Genomic DNA, 19,987 nt, shown 5'->3' on the forward strand with positions numbered 1-19,987 from the left:
ACACTGGCAGTAGAGGGTCGTACTGATGAGCTCAGTGACTTTAAACATGGCACTGTCATAGGATGCCACCTCTCCACAAGTCAGTTTGTGAAATTTCTGCCCTGCTAGATCTGCCCCAGACAACTGTGAGTGCTATTATAGTTAAATAGAAGCATCTTAAAGCAACAACAGCTTAGCTACAAAATGGTAGACCAGCACAAACTCACACATTCTGTTCCACATTACATCTGAAAGCAATATCAGCAAAAACTGCGCTTTAGGAAAATTTATGAAATGGGTTTCCATGGCCAAGCAACTACACACAAGCCTAAGATCAAAATGCATAAAATGCACCGCCTCTGGATCAGTGCAAACGTTTTCTGTGGAGTGAATCAGATTCTCTATCTGTCAGTCTGATGGATGAGTCTGGATTTGGCGAATGCCAGGAGAACATTACCTGCCTGACTGTACTGTGCCAGCTGTAAAGTTTGGTAGAGGAGGGATGATAATATGGGGCTGTTTTTTAGGGGTTGGTCTACAACCCTTAGTTCCAGTGAAAGGAAATCTTAATGCTTCAACACAACAAGACATTTTAGACAAGTCTACACTTCGAACATTTTAGACAAGTGTACACTTCGGAGTGGGAACAGTTTGGGGAAGTATCTTTTCTCTTCCAGCATGACTGCGCACCAGTGCACAAAGCAGCTCCATAAAGGCCTGACTGGGTGAGTTTGGTGTGGAAGAACTCCAGAGTCCCCACAGAGCCCTGACCGCATTGAACACCTTTGAGATGAACTAGAACAAAAATTGTGAGCCAGGCCTTCTCGTCCAACATCAGTGTCTGACCTCACAAATGCTCTTCTGGGTGAACGGGCAAACATTCCCACATACACTCTCCAAAATTTTGTAGAAAGCTTCCCAGAACAGTGGAAGCTGTTAGAGCTGCAAAGGGTGGACCGACTCCATATTAATGCCTATGAATTTAGAATCTGATGTCATTAAAGCTCCTGTGGGTGTAATGTGTAGGTGTCCCAGTACTTTTGTCCATATAGTGTATCAATCAGCCACACTCATGCGCTCACTTTCTCTCTCTCCGCATTATAAGTAGACCCTTGGTGCTTGAAGAGTGAATTGAAGGCATATGAGATGACAGAGTGCAGATGCATTTCTTTCAAATTAAAGTAGAGACAGAAAAAAAAACCTGGTAAGCGTGAGGGAGAGAAGTCAAGCAGGGGTAATCAAATGTGAATTGCAAAATTAAAATCAAATCACAGTGCTGCTTAAAGGCTGTGGCCTTCAAACAAATTCCTCACAGTTTTGCCCACATTGTTCCAGCAAGAATTCCATTATGCTCATGTATTTATATCAGTAATCAGCTCTCGACGTGAATATGCATCACTCGCCTGCCGCAAACGTTTTCTGTACTACTTTTCCGAGTAAGGGCCGAGCTCGTTCAGGCTGGAGAGAAAACCTGAGCACCTGAAGCGCAAAGCCTGGATTACCAGGAAAACAGGGAGGAGAAGAGAGCGAAAAGAGCGAGGAAAAGACTTTTGTTAAAGTCTTCAGGAATGCAGAGTAAAATATTAATACTAAAATCAAACGTTCTATTAAAAATCCAGCAAAATTAAATTAAAATTAAAGGCCTTTCTTTGAAAAGTAATTTTGCTCATCTACTATAATTTACTAAATCTGCTTAATCTGCCAGCTCATTAAAGTTTACTGAATTTGATTTACTAGAAATGAGTTATCTTACTAGAGATCCTACAGTTAACAATAACAGGTTCAGACAACTATCCAAAAATATACATTGTAGGCACACCTAAGGGTTAAAAAACATGGTTCATAAAGGGTTCTATAGGAAACAACATGGTTCCATACAAAACCATGAACACACAAAGAATGTTGCAGTGGAAGCTGTTCGAAAAGATCCAGTGGTGCTTCACCAGACTCACCAGACCTTTATCAACCTAGTGCTGATGGTATCGTGTGATTGGGGGAGTCCTAACTGGTGGGCGGAACTGGATAATACTAAATTTGGGGGAAAATTGGAAAAATCCATGGCACATTTGAATTTGTAAGTATAGATGATTCTTCAAGGGTTCTTTAGTAAAGAAAATGGTTCTATGTAGAACCATGAACAGTCAAGAACCTTTTGCGTGATTTAAGGGTTCTTTGCATCATGAAAGGGCTCTTCAGATTGGTGAAACTTTTTCAAAAAGTGTTCTATGTAAAAAAAAAAAAAGACCTAAAAAGAGGTCTTCTATTTATACAATGTCAAGCTTTTGACAAGAGAAGAAAAACAGAACTTTTTGAAAAAGGTTTTGTATATATATATATATACACACACACACACACATTCTCCATCAATCTGAAGAACCTTTCATGATGCAAACATTATCAGATACACCCCATTCAGTCAGAGACGGCAGCCGCACATCCAGCACTAGAACAGTGAGCCCAGGGCTGTGTACTGAGCCCCCTTCTGTACACACTCTTCACTTATGACTGTGTGGCCTCTCAGAACAACACCAGCATCATCAAGTTTGCTGATGATTGGCATTGGCATTGGACTGATCACTAGTGGGGACAAGACAGCATACAGGAAGGAGGTGGCTGAGCTGGTGGCCAGGTGTCATAACAACAATCTCTCCTTGAATGCAGACAAAACCAAGGAAATTATTGTTGATCCAAGGAGGAAGCAGGAGCAGCACACACCCCTGTACATTGGTGAGACAGAGGTGGAGAGGGTGAAAACCTTCAAATTCCTCGGCATCCACATCAGTGAGGATCTCACCTGGTCTCACAATACACACCTCATCATCAGGAAGTCCCAGCAGCGACTGTACTTTCTGAGATGGCTGAGGAAATTTGGCATGCCAGCCAAAATTCTCAGCACCTTCTACAGGAGCACGATCGAGAGTGTTCTTACCAGCTCCATCACTGTCTGGTATGGAAACTGCACTGCTCAGGACAGGAAGGCTCTCCAGCGTGTGATCAAAACTGCACAGTCCATTTCAGGAGCAGCCTTCCCCTCACTACAGGACACTTATCACACCAGGGTTAACAGGAGGGCCCACAACATCATCAGGGACAGTACACACCCCCAGCACAGACTCTTCACACTCCTACCTTCATGCAGACATTATAGGAGTGTGAAGTTCAGGACTACAAGGCTGACCAACAGTTTCTATTCACAGGCCATCAGGCTGGTGAACACCTCACTAACTACCTCTTCCCCCCTCCCATTCTGAACTCGTTTAACCTTGCACTCAATAACTGCACCTTACCTACACTGCACTGCTGCTGTTAGAACAATACTGTTTACAGCTATTACCTGCACAGAACAATATTGTTTACTGTTTACATCTGTTACTTGATGTACTTTATAAACAGCTGCTCTACATATTTGCACATACGCACGTGTAACTTTAATTTTATTTCAACTTTCATACTGTACAATTTTACTTTTACTTTTTACTACTGTTTTTAGAGTTATTCTTATATTTTCTTTTTTTATTCTCTTAAGATTATATTTGGTGAATGGAGGAACAGCAAAGTAAGAATTTCATTGTGCAGTGTAACTGCCTGCTCTGCTGTGCATATGACAATAAAACTCTTGAATCTTGAATCTTTAACCTCTTCAACTCCTTGAGACCACTGCTGGTTCCAAAACGCACTTCATTTTCTTCATAAGTTTCATATTTCATAAGCTACATTCAGAAGCTGGGCGTCATATGAGGCTGTAACTCTTCTTTCCAGTCAAATAGATGGTGATGTCATTTTAAACCCTTATAATAAAAGAAGCTGAACTCAGTTTGTTTTTCTACTGAAAGTCGACCCATTTTCTCCCAAATCTGGGCTATAAACTATAAACAGATGGTGTATCTTCAGTGATCTGCTCTGTAAACATTACTTTTATAAAATAACACAAAGAGCGTCTGCAAATTTTTGGCTTTCAGCAGTAAAATGTAAGCATATAGTGATATGTGTGTTTATAATATATACACTGCTCAAAAAAATAAAGGGAACACTCAAATAACACCGCCTAGATCTAAATGAATGAAATATTCTCATTGAATACTTTGTTCTGTACAATGTCACACATAATCACACAAAAATCATCAATGGAAATCAAATGTATTAACCAATGGAGGCCTGGATTTGGAGTCACACACAAAATTAAAGTGGAAAAACACACAACAGGCTGATCCAACTTTGATGTAATGTCCTTAACCCTTAGATGCATAACTGGGTCAAAAATGACCGGTGAGGTTGTTTTCTTGAAATATCTTCATAATGAAAAATTGTTATCTTTTCATGTTCCAGGTATTCCTCAAAAACATGTTTTTGACATAATGCCATTTATATTTTTAACTTACCTTTTATAAAAATTTAAGAAATTGTAGTTTTTGTATTACTACCGCAAGCTTTAGTGGGTCAAAAATGATTTTCTGCATTTTCTATGGAATCCAATGGGAACCTTTGATTCTTATCAACGGTGGCAGTCAGGAATAAATTAACTGTGGACCATACAGACTATATCAGAAGTGTCATCCCTCAGGAAGATTATCACACACAGGTCGCAACATCACCACGGACAACTTTTTCACCAGTGTGCCCCTTGCTCTGCATCTCCTGGAGAAGAATCTTACTATTGTTGGGACTCTACGTCAGAACAAGCCAGACATCCCTCCTCTGATGAAGCCTTCCAAGTCCAGGGAGGTTCACAGCACAGAGTTTGGTTTCAACGATAGCCTTACGATGGTCAGCTATGTCAGAAAGAAATGAAAAGCTGTTGTGCTCCTGAGCACGATGCACCACGACAAACTAGTGGATGAAAATAGCAGAAAGAAAAAAAACAGAAATGATCACGTTTTACAACAACACAAAAGGAGGTGTAGACACCATTGACCAGATGGTTGGCACCTACACCTGCAAGCGCCAAACACAGAGGTGGCCCATGGTGCTGTGGTATAACCTAATTGACATCGCCACCCTGAATGCCTACACTTTTTTCACAGCTCAGCACCCAGAATTCAAGAGTGGCATCACCAATGCACGACGGCTCAAATAGCTGTCAAAGGACCTAGTCACACCACACATGAGGAATCGACTGGAAGGCTGCCCCCAACTGCAAACCCCGATTAAAGCAATGGAAAGGTGTGGGGTGACAAAAGCCACAACCCAGCCACAGGAAAGAAGCAGACAGGGCCAACCAAAGAGACAGAGGTGTCAGATCTGCCCAAGTAACAAAGATCGAAAAGTCAGCAATATGTGTGGGAAATGCAATGTACCTGTGTGCAATGATCACAGCCAAAAACAGGTAGTCTGTCTGAACTGCATATAGTGATGAGAGAAGAAGGCAAAACAGAGAAAAGAGAGAAAAGAGAGAGGAACTGTCAATGACTGGACAGTTACAGACACACACACACACACACACAAACACACACACACACACTGGATGTTCGCAATGTTAAATTTTTTTCTATTACTGTTCTGGGTAATTTCCTTTTTCAAAGATGTTAAAAAGTGAAAAATAAAGATATTTCAAACATGAAATCATTCTTCTGTAGTCCTAAATATAATAATAAATATTATAAAAGTGATTATTCTTAACCAAAATGGCATAAAAAAAAACATTGATTCTAGTGTGGGTCATTTTTGACCCACTTACGGAAGAGTGTAGGGTCCACTCACTTGTGCATCTAAGGGTTAAAACAAGTCAAAATGAGGCTCAGTATTGTGTGTGGCCTCCACGTGCCTGTATGACCTCCCTACAACGCCTGGGCATGCTCTTGATGAGGTGGCGGATGGTCTCCTGAGGGATCTCCTCCCAGACCTGGACTAAAGCATCCGCCAACTCCTGGACAGTCTGTGGTGCAACGTGGTGTTGGTGGATGGAGCAAGACATGATGTCCCAGATGTGCTCAATCGGATTCAGGTCTGTCGAACGGGCGGGCCAGTCCATAGCTTCAATGGCTTCATCTAGCAGGAACTGCTGACACACTCCAGCCACATGAGGTCTAGCATTGTCCTGCATTAGGAGGAACCCAGGGCCAACCGCACCAGCATATGGTCTCACAAGGGGTCTGAGGATCTCATCTCGGTAACCTAATGGCAGTCAGGCTACCTCTGGCGAGCATATGGAGGGCTGTGCGGCCCTCCAAAGAAATGCCACCCCACACCATTACTGACCCACTGCCAAACCGGTCATGCTGAAGGATGTTGCAGGCAGCAGATCGCTCTCCACGGCGTCTCCAGACTCTGTCACGTCTGTCACATGTGCTCAGTGTGAACCTGCTTGCATCTGTGAAGAGCACAGGGCGCCAGTGGTGAATTTGCCAATCCTGGTGTTCTCTGGCAAATGCCAAGCGTCCTGCATGGTGTTGGGCTGTGAGCACAACCCCCATCTGTGGACGTCGGGCCCTCATACCATCCTCATTGAATTGGTTTCTAACCGTTTGTGCAGACACATGCACATTTGTGGCCTGCTGGAGGTCATTTTGCAGGGCTCTGGCAGTGCTCCTCCTGTTCCTCCTTGCACAAAGGCGGAGGTAGCAGTCCTGCTGCTGGGTTGTTGCCCTCCTACGGCCTCCTCCACGTCTCCTGGTGTACTGGCCTGTCTCCTGGTAGCACTTACAGCCTCTGGACACTACGCTGACAGACACAGCAAACCTTCTCGCCACAGCTCGCATTGATGTGCCATCCTGGATGAGCTGCACTACCTGAGCCACTTGTGTGGGTCGTAGAGTCCGTCTCATGCTACCACGAGTGTGAAAGCACCACCAACATTCAAAACTGACCAAAACATCAGCCAGAAAGCAGAAAGGTACTGAGAAGTGGTCTGTGGTCCCCACCTGCAGAACCACTCCTTTATTAAGTGTGTCTTGCTAATTGCCAATAATTTCCACCTGTTGTCTGTTCCATTTGCACAACAGCTGTGAAATTCATTGTCAGTCAGTGTTGCTTCCTAAGTGAACAGTTTGATTTCACAGAAGTTTGATTTACTTGGAGTTATATTGTGTTGTTTAAGTGTTCCCTTTATTTTTTTGAGCAGTGTATATTCTGTTAATTTGAGGGGAGCTTAAAAAAAAATCAAATCAAAATTGACATTCATTTCACGCAGTTACTGAATAATTTGCCTTACGATTTGGTCATGTAAATTCAGATGGACAAACCAAAATATACTCTGGTGAATAAAGGTGTTCTACACTGAACCATTTTCTTTACTGAAAAAAGACACCAGCCAGAAGATAATACAATTTTATGACCTGTTATGATCGCTCTAGCTGGTAATATCAATAGAACAAACTAAATATCCGTTTGTAGACTCAACTCAATGATCCAATTTAAATACATGACATCATCATAACATTTTCCTTAACTCCAAACAACAGAGATATCTCCTATTTTAAGTACTACTGTTGGAAAACCACAATTCATTCTTTTTTTATTTGACTTTATTGACTTTGGCTTGATTGATTGGCTTTTAAAGTGGGACCCTAACAAATTTCAAGCATTTGAGCATAAGACTTTAGATCAAACTATCTTGAGCATTATGAAAAATGTTCACTCAGCCAGACATTCCAGACGTTTGACTGGCACTGTATATAATCAGAGGCGTCATTCCGTCATTCTTTTATATGGTAAATCTGTAGAAACCACATCCTCTATATTGCCTTGTTTCTTATGCAGCTCTGTGGCTGTGCTGTAAACAAGTTAAAGCTGCTTTACTAAAAGGTACTAGTGTAATTTTTACTGCTGTTTGAGTAATGGGCTGGTGGGGGCCACTGGGAGACCACAGGAGCAACTACAGCTCAGCATTGCTCTGTAATTCATCCACAATTAAACACTTCTGATAGGTTGATTAATGACCATGGTTTCCTTTCAAACATGTGGAATGAGACTCTCTCTCTCTCTCTCTCTCTCTCTTACCCCTGCTCTCACACAATCTGTCTTTTTTCAACCAACAAAATCCCATTACGCCTTTTTTCCAACCTTCCTTTACTTTTAAGTAAAAGCTACAAATTCCCTTACTGTGTTTAAATCATCTCTCAGATTGTATATATATATATATATATATATATATATATATATATATATATACGTACATACTTTTTTTGCTAAAATTTAACAAATAAATAAATAAATCTGTGTGGAATGAGCCCTGACAGCTCTAATCAGTGGAGAATGAATGGGGCCGCTTTCTACATAACGTATCTTATAAACATCCATTTGGGATGCGCCTGTGGCCCGGACTGATTGCATTGGCCTCAGGGAATCAGCGCCCGTGGCAGTTTGTGATTAAGAAAGCCTCTCTGCACTCCATCCTCTTTAGGTGAGCTGTCCGGGCTTTTAGGAGGCCATCCTGCGGCCCTCTAAAACCCAGAGAACCTGCGGCTTCATCCCCAATCAGCTCTGCTTCTTCCTGCCACTTTAGGCCCTGGTGCCTGGGGGAGTTGCATCAAAGACGCGGTGGGTCAATTACGCCCTGTGAAGCATCAGAAAGGAGAGAGGCTGCAGGTAAAGCGATGAAAACGGAGCTTATGTTCTATCTCTCCATTCCCCAATCTCTTCTTTTAACTCAGTTTCTTTGCAGACCATTTTTCTCAATTTGGTCACCTCAAAGCATCCCTTTCAATGAGACACGTTAGTAATAAAGCATGTTGTAAATACTGCTGTAACTGTAGAACCTTATTCAGTTACTCACCAAGTGTTCATTAAAGTCCTATACAGATTTTTTTTCATATTTAATCTAATAAAACACTGTTTAATTCTCTCTGGACACTTTATTGGAAACCCATGTCCTGCAGCTCCATCTCGTTGGGGTACAGTTAGAAACTGTAACTCATTTTTGGACCACAGTTTGTGTTATTCATTCAATCAAATGGTCAGTTTTTGACTACAGAGCCACACTTGGCTAAACTTGCTGACCTACATAAAAGTGGATAGGCTGTATGCATGGAAATGTTCTACCAACAAATGTGTTGTGTGTATAGTAAAAAAAATGCTATTTATTTCATTTCCAGTCAAAACAGTTTCTCATTTTTTAAATGTCAATAAAAAGAAGAAAACATATTGTAGTATGCATCCGTCCCCTGGGCCCTGATGATGGCCAAGAGAGCCAACAGGAAGACAGGGCCCAAACTTGAGTCTAGACAAAACCCCACAAAGACAGCAGGAAGAGGAAGCTGTCTTTGTGGAGTTCTGTCACCACCCCAGCTCCACGTCTCGGCTGCCAGGGTCAAATGTGAGGCAAATTAAAGTGGGCTCATGGAGGCGGTGCCCAGGAAGCAGGGCTCAGGACTTGCACGCCGTTCCCCACTCCCTCGTGGATTTCATCCTCTCCCAGCTGTCTTCACAGGGTTTTGTCCTGACTCTGAGTTCAGGCCCTGCTTTCCTGCCGGCTCTCGCAGCTGTCATTAGGGCCCAGGGGATGGGCGCACGCCACTTATTCTGTCTCTGCGACTTGTTTCCAAATAAATCTGCAAGGATATTTTTCCACACCTCCAAAGGTCTCCAAAGCAGAAAAGGGCTGTGCTTCTCACGATCCTAGTACCAAGACATTCATTGGTGGTGGTCAGTCCATTGTTCTGAGAGCACCAGCAGCTTCTTTGTTTGATGTGCCCATTTCCGTTCAGATTTATGGCATTTGGCAGACACTCTTATCCAGAGCAACTTACAGTCTGATTATTTTACAGAGGTAGCTGAAGGTAGCGTTGCCCAAGGACTCGTATTGGTATAGTGTAGGGTGTTTACCCGGGCGTGGATAGAACCACAGCGTAGAAGGCAGAGGTGTTACCCACTACATTATACCAACCACACATTCCTTTTCTCAGTGAGGTCTTTGCAATGTTAGTCCAATTAACCAGACGCTCATGGATGTAAAAGTTCAGGTTATTTGTTAACAAAAATGGCTTAACAAAAGGAGTGTCAAAGCCAGATCAGGGAAGAACAGTAAAGAGTAGAAATGCAAGCATGGGCACTAGTCAAAAAGAGGAAGTCAAATACATTTGTGGGTCAAAATCAAAATAGGAACCAGTCTGAGACAACAATATCAAAATACAATGTAAGGTAACAGGGCACAGATGACAATAGTTCAATAATCAGGTGACGTGGATCTAGGAAGCTGTCTGTGCTTGGCAGAGGTGGATGAAGTACACAAGTCATGTACTTGAGTTAAAGTAGAGATATTCATCCATCCACCCATCCATCCATTTTCTAAGCTGCTTCTCCCTCAGGGTTGTGGGTGGGGTGCTGGTGCCTATCCCAGCGGTCATCGGGCTGGGATACACCCTGGACAGGTCACCAGTCAGTAAAGTAGAGATACCCAAGGTAAAATTTTACTCCAGTAAAAGTAGAAGTCTTTACACTAGACCACAACTTGAGTAAAAGTACAAAAGTATTTGCCTTCAAATGTACTTAAGTATTAAAATTAAACGTACTAAAAGATTAATTCTGGCTCTGATGTCCTGTTATCATTTTTATAACAAGACTCGCTTCATGAACTCATTTTAGGTGAAAATCCTCCAGTGTCTCTCTTGGTAAACCAGTCTTTTAATAGAACGTCATTAATTAGTGACGCTGACGTCTATTAAAATGATCATAAGCACAAAACACTGAAGGTAAACAGTTTCCATCAGGGAGAACCGATTGGCTCTGAAATCACTTTTACAAACAAGCAAAGTTTCAGTTTAAGATTTATTTACAACTTAGTTCCAAGTTAAATTTTAATAAAAACTGGCTTTAAACTCAGGATCACAAATGAGCTCCTTTACTATGTTGATCTGTAGGTCTCTGTTCATGAACATAAACCAGCCCAAACTAATTTACTATAAAATGAAATGGTGTTTGTATAAATTCAGAAAAAAGCCGTGTCAGTCACGACTGCATATGTGGACATATTTCTATATTGTGCTCTATTTACACAAAGTTAGGTTAGTTCATCATTTATGTTGAACAGACCCTCCCAAAATTTTACGCTGCTGCACTGGTATGACCAACAGGTCAAAACCAGCTCTAAACAAAGTGACCGCTGTGCCCTGATTGGTGTTCTTGCTTTGCGCTTCTTTTGTTTTGACATGTTGCATTTTTATACACACAGAAACCAAAAGGAACAACAGATTTCTCAAAATGTAGTGGAGGAAAAAGTCAGATATTAGACTTTGAAATGTAGTGGAGTGAAAATAAAAAGTCGCCCACAGTGGAAAAACTTAAGTAAAGTACAGATACACGAAAAAACTACTTAAGTACAGTAACAAATTACATTTACTTGGTTACTGTCCACCACTGGTGGTTGGACAATTTCATAGATTTCATTCCAGATAATCAAGGATACTGGCTCAACAGAGGCAGTGGGAAGACCCATAAGCACAGGCTTCTTGATCAGCCACACATCCTTTTATACCCTAAAAATTCTAAGTTGTCTTCTCACAGTGGAAGGATGAACAGAAACACCTGTGGATGTTTTCAGATCTGAAGCAGCTTGATTTCACAGTTCTGAGTGAAATATTATGAATAAAATTTTATGTTGTTTAAGTTATGAATAAAATGTATTCAAAGTTGTGCAAAAGGATTGTGATGGGCTTATTCTACTCAACTGTGCTAAGAGAACATTTTTGGCAGCCTTTATCTGGCAAATCAAACAGTCCAAGGTTATTCTTTGAAAGAAATTACTCCCTCTGTGGAGTAAAAGGTAAGATGTACAGGAAATCGGTCTATATGAATTGAGTTCTGACCTTGGCCTTGGTCATTTATGTGGTTACCAGGTTATTTTATTTCACGAATGTTATAGCAAGTGAAAATAGAGGAGGGCCAAAATGGAAAAACATACCAAACAGCACAATTTTTCACGTGTATGTTCTATATAAAGGGAGAGAAAAATCCCCCAGCAGAAGGAATAACCCTTAGAGGGTCAGCTCATTAGTGTAATGAGAACAGAAATTCTGGAAAATACAGATTTTGGTTACCAAATGGTGCAACCATCTAAGCTTTGGTCCTATCATCAGAAGATCATGAGCTTGATCTGCAGTGATGCTACAGTCATCTTTGGCTGGGAGTCCAAGAAAGGACAGCTGGCCTCGCTCTCTGAGTAGGTAGGAGTGCCCCTCTGTCTCCCCCCAACACTCCAATACCAGCCAATGCAGGCATCTGTAAACTGACATAAAACTGGCAGTTAGTGTTCTCCTCTGAGCATGTTCAGCTGTCCAAGGACGTTGAGTTAGCAGCAGGTCAAAAAGAAGTGGTACTTCATAGGACTTGAAAGAAGCTTGTGTTAACCTTCACTCTGCTGGCACTGGTGGTATTGAGTCCTAACTAGTGAATGGAACTGGATATGACTAAATTCAGATTTTAAACAATCCATAGCACATTTGCAAAGAAAATGGTTCTATATACAAAGTGATTTCCAAAAAAGTTGAGATGCTATTCAAAATGTACACAAAAACAAAATTCAGTGATGTGCAAATCATTAGACCCTATATTTAATTGAAAACAGTACAAAGACAACAAATGGAATGTTGAAACAATTTGATGCCAACAACACGTTCCAAAAAAGCTGGGACGGGGGCCTGTTTACCCCTCTGCTGCATCACCTCTTTTAACACTCTTTAAGTGTTTGGGAACTGAGGAGACGCTGCTGTACACTGATAACAAGCTGAGTGGTCTTTAGCCCGGAGGACACAATGTCCATGATTTCCACTTCACCTCAGTCCATTTTAAATGAGCTCAGGCCCAGAGAACATACTTCTGAAAGACTCCGCCTCTTTGAGATGCTCATTTTATACCCAATCATGTTATTGACCTGTTGCTGATTAATTACCAGGTGTTTTCTACCACAACTTTACCAGCCTTTTGTTGCCCCCGTTGTAAATTGTTTGGCATCTGTTGTTGGCATCAAATTTAAAATATATTTTTTCAAAAATCAACAAAATTTCTTAGTTTCAACATTTCTTGTCTTTGAAGCATTTTAAATGAAACATAAGGCTTAAATGACTTGCACATCATTGCATTTTGTTTTTTGTTTTTTTTTATTATTACAATTCTTCACAGCCTCCCAGATTTTTGGAAATTAGATTGTAGAACCATAAACACTCAAAGAATCCTTTGCATGATTTAAGGTTTCTTTGCATCATGGAATCATTCTTCAGATCAATGGAGAATGTGTTGTAGCTGGTTCTGTATCACCTTTTTGAGATTCCTGTATAGCACCAAAAAAGGTTCTGCTGCTGTAAGAAGTCTGACATCATAACAATAGAAGAATCATATTTAGTGTTATATAGACGATTTTCAAAAAGGTTCTACACAGTACTATTTTCATTCTCCATTAATCTAAAGAACCATTTCTCCATACAAAGAGCCTTTTAATCATGGACAGGGTTCTTTGAGTTGAAAGTGTGTAGGAGATACTTTATCATTATTTAACAACCTTCACAATTTTTATAATCTTTTTGTCATTTCTTGCTTTTGAAACAAATAAAAAAGTCAGAAAGGCAACCTCGAACTTCTCAATACAGAATGACGTTTGAATGCAAATCATTATGTAAATCACACTGTACTGAAATGCATAATTGCATTAAAAACATTTGAACAGAATGCAAAACAACAATAACTCTTGACATCTGAGGCCTAAACAAAGTGAATGTTACACTTGGCTTGTCACTGTATGATCGACTGTAAACAGCCTTGCTGATTTTTTCATGAATGTCACAACAAACATTGATTTTTTTATTTTTTTTATATATTCTTCAAAAGCATGACAGCTGTCATAATTCAGGCCATGGACATATTCAGGGCTCACAGAGAAGTGCGAAGCAATCAAACACTCAAGGTCAGGCGTGTAACACTCTCAAGGAATGTGAAAAAGTCCAAAAGGCATGCTAGCATGTTAAAACACTCCGTAGCCATGACTGACAAACAGTGACAGAGAGACGATATAGAAAAGAGAGAATGTAGAGACTTGCCTTCGGGGGCTTTACGGGAAGAGAAAATATGCTCAGCAAATGCATTCAGCTGGGAGTTTTGTGACTTAGAGAGAAGTTACATGGCTGTTTTTGAGGGATGTTTCATCAGACAAGGCAAGTTTATTAATGTCGCACCCAGTGGCAGCTGGTGCCAAAGCTCTCAGTGGGGCCAACTGCTGCAATGATGGCTAGGATGACCTGTTCCATGGTCAAATTAACAGCTAGCTAACTTGAAATCGCATTGCATTGGCCATTATTTATTTATTTATTTATTTTTCTGGTCACCTTATGTAGCAATACCACCGGTAACCATTAGACACATATTTCTCTTTAAGCTACATTCTGCACAGTATTTGTGGATAGCTAGTTATATCCAGCAGTTCATTGTAAAAGTCTTTTTGAATAAAATTATTTTGGCTCTGCAATGACTGAACAATCAACCGTGGTCATCAACAGACAAATCAGTTTGCCCCCACAAACGTTTGAGCATAAAGAGAGAGACCAGCTTTACCAATCAATCAAATAAAACTGAGCAAAGTCTTTCTTACAGAACTATGATGAGTGAATATAGGCATAGCTTAGTACTTACTATAGTTACAGTGCACATCACACAGTAACCACTAGATCACTAATTGCCCCAATCACCTGGGTAATTTTAAAAACGTTGTGGACTGTTTTGCTATGGTTTCGAGGTTGAATGACATGTTTCACCGAACCAGTGTGCAGAGGGCTTTGAGGTATGTTTTCTCTCATTTATTGAGTGTCAGAGGTGTTACCCAATCAGCAGCGATATGTGGATGGATTATTATAGGCTGTATTCACATTACCAGGTTGAAGTGGCACAAATCTGATCTAGTTGCCTTGCGGTGAACCAGGAGGTGGTGCCCAGGAGGTGGGGCTCGGGACTCATGTGCCGTCCACCGCACCCTCACAGTTCTTCTTGTCTCCCTGCCATCCTTGCAGGGCTTTCTCCTCGCTCAGGGTTCGGCCCCGCCTTCCTGCCAGCTCCCATGGCCGTCATCAGGGCCCAGGGGACAGGCGCACAGCACAGTGACCTGTGAATGATTCAAGCATGAATTTCTCAGCATCTTGTAGGGTTTGTATTTTACATATGCTTCCAAAGTGATAAAATCTAGTATAAGACATTAAGATAGGATTTAAATTACAAAATAGAAACAGTCGAAGGTGTTTTGCTGTAGCTTTTGACTGAATTGAGAAAACTTAAAGCTCAAGGATAAAATTGATTATTTTGAGTGGACGAGTGAATGAGCAGCACTTCTGTTTTAGCAGAATGTAGCAAGTAGAGGTCATCCAAGTTCAACTGGAAGCATGATCCACCTATCAATGCCCTGCATCACCAGACTTCTGATTGTGCACACACCTGTTCCTTATGTATATAAACCACCGTTTGAGCATACCATGTGTTTCTGATGACCTGCATCTCATTTACTTTTGCCTTGCCCTTTTGCTTAATTTTGGATTTTTGGTTTTCAACTTGCTTCTGTTGTTCAAAAATAGTTCATTAACAGTAAGTTTGCTTGCCAATGATTGTGAAGTGATGTAATGGCTAATATTAGGTTAGTCCAATAATAGCCAAATATCATAGTGATTCAAATGCCTGTGGATATCAACCTGGACATTGCATTTGAGGCTACTTCATTTGAATTTGTGCCATTTTAAGGTGCTGGTAGGTGTTACTGTAACTATTCTTACAATTTCAAAGTCTGCATGAGGTCATGTAAACTTTGCAATGGAAAGAGGATCACTGGCATTGTGCATGTGTGCTGGGTGATGTTATTAGCAAATAGTGTTTTGAAGTTGAGTTTTCAAAGGTTAGTGGCCATTTGCACCAACAGGGCCTACACCTGGTCGTAAGCTAAGTCGGTCAACTTTCTGGGCATAACCATAATAACATTGCACCAACTTTCACTCTTATCTGGAAACATAAAGTCAAATTCTAGCCTTTTTCCTGTTATAAACAAGCTAGATCTTGGTGTTCTACTCCAAGCATGCTGGGCAGTTTGAAAAGATGTTCTTGCGTGTCAGAGGAAGCATATGCAAGCCTTCACTCTCCCAGCTAGCATTTTGTGGTAGTAGAGACTTTATTAGTGAGTTAGAGTTGGACAAATTTGGGAAAAAAATGGAAATAAACTGGAAAAGGTAAACATGATCATTTGTATTCAAATGCTAAGTGTCCTCAAAATCTTCTGTTATGAACTGATTACTGTACTATTGAGTAAAACTGGAAAGGTAGAGAGAGAGAGACAAACAGAGACAGAAAGAGAGAGAAATAGGACAGTGTGTGATGATGTGCTTCGCTGCAGAATGACAGGAAAAAAAAGATTTTTGATTTCATTTCCTGCCGCGCCGTGTAGCGTGACACAGCCAAAGCTGGCTGCTAAATAGGCCCTGGCTGTTGAATATGTATGAGCCATGGTACAAGGTAGTAAATTGCATGTTCCTTTGATTGCCGACTTCTTTTAAATTATTAACAACCAGGTCGAGAAGGAAAGACAGAAAAAAAAATAATCTTGGTGAGCTTTAGGGGGCGAAGCACAAACAGAGCAGGTCTCCCCTGGCCGCCCACTTCACAACAACCTGCCCATCACCGTCCTGCCTTTGATCTATTCCCTCTCTTTTTGTAAAGGTCATTGGAGATTAAAGGCTCCAGCTCATCTGTAATAAAAGCAACACTTGGGCCATTGTTAACAACACCACCAAACAGAAAGAAAGTCCGGGGAACAGTGTGGTCATGTACTGAGCAATCTGTGAAAGCATTTCAGCAAAAAGAAAAGAAGCAACAGTGAGGATGGGGTGTAAATGCCGGTTTGAGACCAATACAGTGGCAAATAGACCCTACACAGAAGCCAGGTAAGAGTAAAACTCCACATACCCTCACTGGTTACTTTATCATCATCATCATCATCATCATCATCATCATCATCATCATCATCATCACCACTTTTATTTATATAGTGCTTTTCTCTTATATACGCTTTACAATCAGAAAGTAACCGAATGCAAAATCAACAATGCATATGACAGAACACACACACCCACACCCACACACACCCACACTCAACAGTTTCCACAGCTAGCTGGGGGGTTTCACTGACCACAGTAAAGAGTCACTTTGCAAGCCCGGAGAGTGTGCTCAAAAGAACAGTGCTTCATGTGGCTCATCCAGAGGTAAACAATCATGAATCTCAATGATCGCCAGTCACTCCCGGAGGATTTGGACCACTTTTACCTGCTGTGTAAACAAAGCCTTACTCACTCAATGTTAAAATGGCTAGTTTTCATGTCTAAGGAGAGATGGAAGCTGCCCCTTCAGATGAGCTAACACTGGAGCTAATCAGAGCAATGTTAAATGATAAGGAGAAATACACATTTTCCTAAATATTTTTAGCAAAATAAAGTAAGTTTAGCTTACCTTTATTGTGTCTGTTAATAGTTTTGTCACTGAGCTGTCACAGAAAATTTTCATCTTCAGGAATGACTAAAAAAAACCTCCACTGTCCAGATAATAAGGACAGTGTGAATCATACAGCATATATTCCTCAGCACACCTTTCCACCATTTGCTATTCTAATCACTCTGACTAATTCACTGTCACTGCCGTTCTCACTGCAGGTTTGTTCTGGGGATATTTTTTCAGCTGTTTGAAGGAATTAGCATTTTTTAAAAATTGTGATTGGCTCAGAAATGTGTCTGTAAGAATTCTGCAGTAAAATATGTGCTACAGTCTGGAGCACAAAGCATAAAGCAACTAGTAAGTGGAATTGAAAGTATGAGTTTAGAGTGGATTGTAAAACAGATCTTATTATTATGGGAGTATTTTGTTGCCTTGCTGTGCTCCCTTCAATATCCATCACAGTTAGTCCCTAAACAGAACCCAGTGATCACATAAACCCACAGTCTGTAACTGTACACTTACATCCTGGATGCAAGTAGGATGAGCTCATAAAGTGGCCAGTGAGTGGACGTATGAGGTAGGAGTTTTTGCAATGAGTTTCTGGCTGTTGAGAGTTGATGTTGTGTAACAAAAACAAAATAAGGTTCTAGTTGCAGGAAACCTTCTACTTTAACCAGTTTCTTCACAGGACACATGACTTTCACAGAAACACAGTAGTGCACACTCCTTATTTTCACATACACACTCAGAGACTCGGGTCCATCCCCCAACAAGCACACCATGACCTTCTAAGTCATATAATTGCATTTATTCAGACACCAATGCAATTATGATAGATCCATCTGCCCCGGCTGATATTTTGTGTAAATATATATGTGGTGCATTACATTAATGTAGCCGGCAGAGGAAGAGAACAGCAGTGCCCTCCCCTCTGCATCGATCGCAGGGGTATTAGGATTCTCCTACTGATGCAGAACATCCTGAGTTTCCCTCCATATCAAACACAGCAGCGTTCATCAGAGCAATCAGAGCAGGAAATGACCTCAAATGATCTGTCTGTGATCGTTCATGGGAGGTGAAGTGGGGGGTTTGCTAGTGTGGGTGGGCCTAAAAATGCCGCGAGTAGGCCGAAGCTGGCAACAGTTTACTATGTTCACCTGTAAACAACTGTTTACAAACGATTAAATTATTGCAGTTTTTTAAAACCAGATGAACATATATAATTGTGAGCATTATAAACCCAATGCAGCTGGGTTAGCTTTACCAGTGTAGGTACTATGATTAAAATGGCTTTTATTTTAATCCCGAATGAATCTGCAGTGTGAGTAGTTTTCAGAGTATGACAGTAATAATAGTGGATTTGAATCCAGTATGTATTTGGTGAACCTGTAGCAGAGGTGGAAACAAGCTGCAAGTAACAACTAAGTCTTAAGTTGTCACACTCAAGTCCTTAGTCAAGATGGTCTAGTCTCGATTGATTAGTCCTAATCAATAGTCCTAAACAAGTAAGACTGCATTATTGAGCTAATTCAAGGCTATAACATTGAATAACAGTGATAGTACTGTAGACTTTTAATGACAGCAGGTTAGTAGTGCATGTTTTTTTAATGATTACATATGGTTTTGGTTTTGTTTTTTATAATCCTCAATACTAAATTGCAAAATCGCTGATACACAGATAACCATGAAGGCATACTGGTGCCTGGTACATGACGAGTTGTGCAGCTACGCATGTAAATAAAATAGAATAAAATAACAAAGTATTACTGAGCTTAATTTTAAAAATATATTTTTGAAAATAATTTTTCATTATTTTCAGGACAATTGGCTGCACAGGGAGGATTAAACTTAAGGATTAAAATAAAAAATGAGCTCAACACTAAAACGAGCTCAGCCAAATAAAAAGAAACTGTTAGTTTGAATTGAATTTATACAACAGAAACCAAAACGACTGAGCTGAACAAAGTTTGCAGAAAAGACAGCAAAATAACGTTGAATGTACGAGGCTGAAATTGACTTGTTTTAAAGCAGCTTCATATATGAATTTTCTTTTCCACCTTAAATGGTGCAAGCATTACGTTCCAACACCTCACGGATTCACCATTTAAGGTAGAACCACAAATTACAACATGAAGCTTGTGAAAAACAAAACAACTTCAGCCTTGTGGGGAATGGTGTGTTTGTTTTAACTGCAGAAAATTGGACTGCAGTGTGTGTAGTTTTACAGTCTGACGGTAATAATTGTGGAGTGATTTTAATCCAGTATGAATCTGCAGTGTGTAGTTTTACAGTCTGACGGTAATAATTGAGGAGTGATTTTAATCCAGTATTAATCTGCAGCGTGTGTAGTTTTACAGTCTGACAGTAATAATTGTGGAGTGATTTTAATCCAGTATTAATCTGCAGTGTGTGTAGTTTTACAGTCTGACGGTAATAATTGAGGAGTGATTTTAATCCAGTATTAATCTGCAGCGTGTGTAGTTTTACAGTCTGACAGTAATAATTGTGGAGTGATTTTAATCCAGTATGAATCTGCAGTGTGTGTAGTTTTATAGTCTGACAGTAATAATTGTGGAGTGATTTTAATCCAGTATGAATCTGCAGTGTGTAGTTTTACAGTCTGACGGTAATA

Source organism: Pygocentrus nattereri, chromosome 7 (assembly GCF_015220715.1).
Source record: "Pygocentrus nattereri isolate fPygNat1 chromosome 7, fPygNat1.pri, whole genome shotgun sequence".
Lineage (NCBI taxonomy): Eukaryota > Metazoa > Chordata > Actinopteri > Characiformes > Serrasalmidae > Pygocentrus > Pygocentrus nattereri.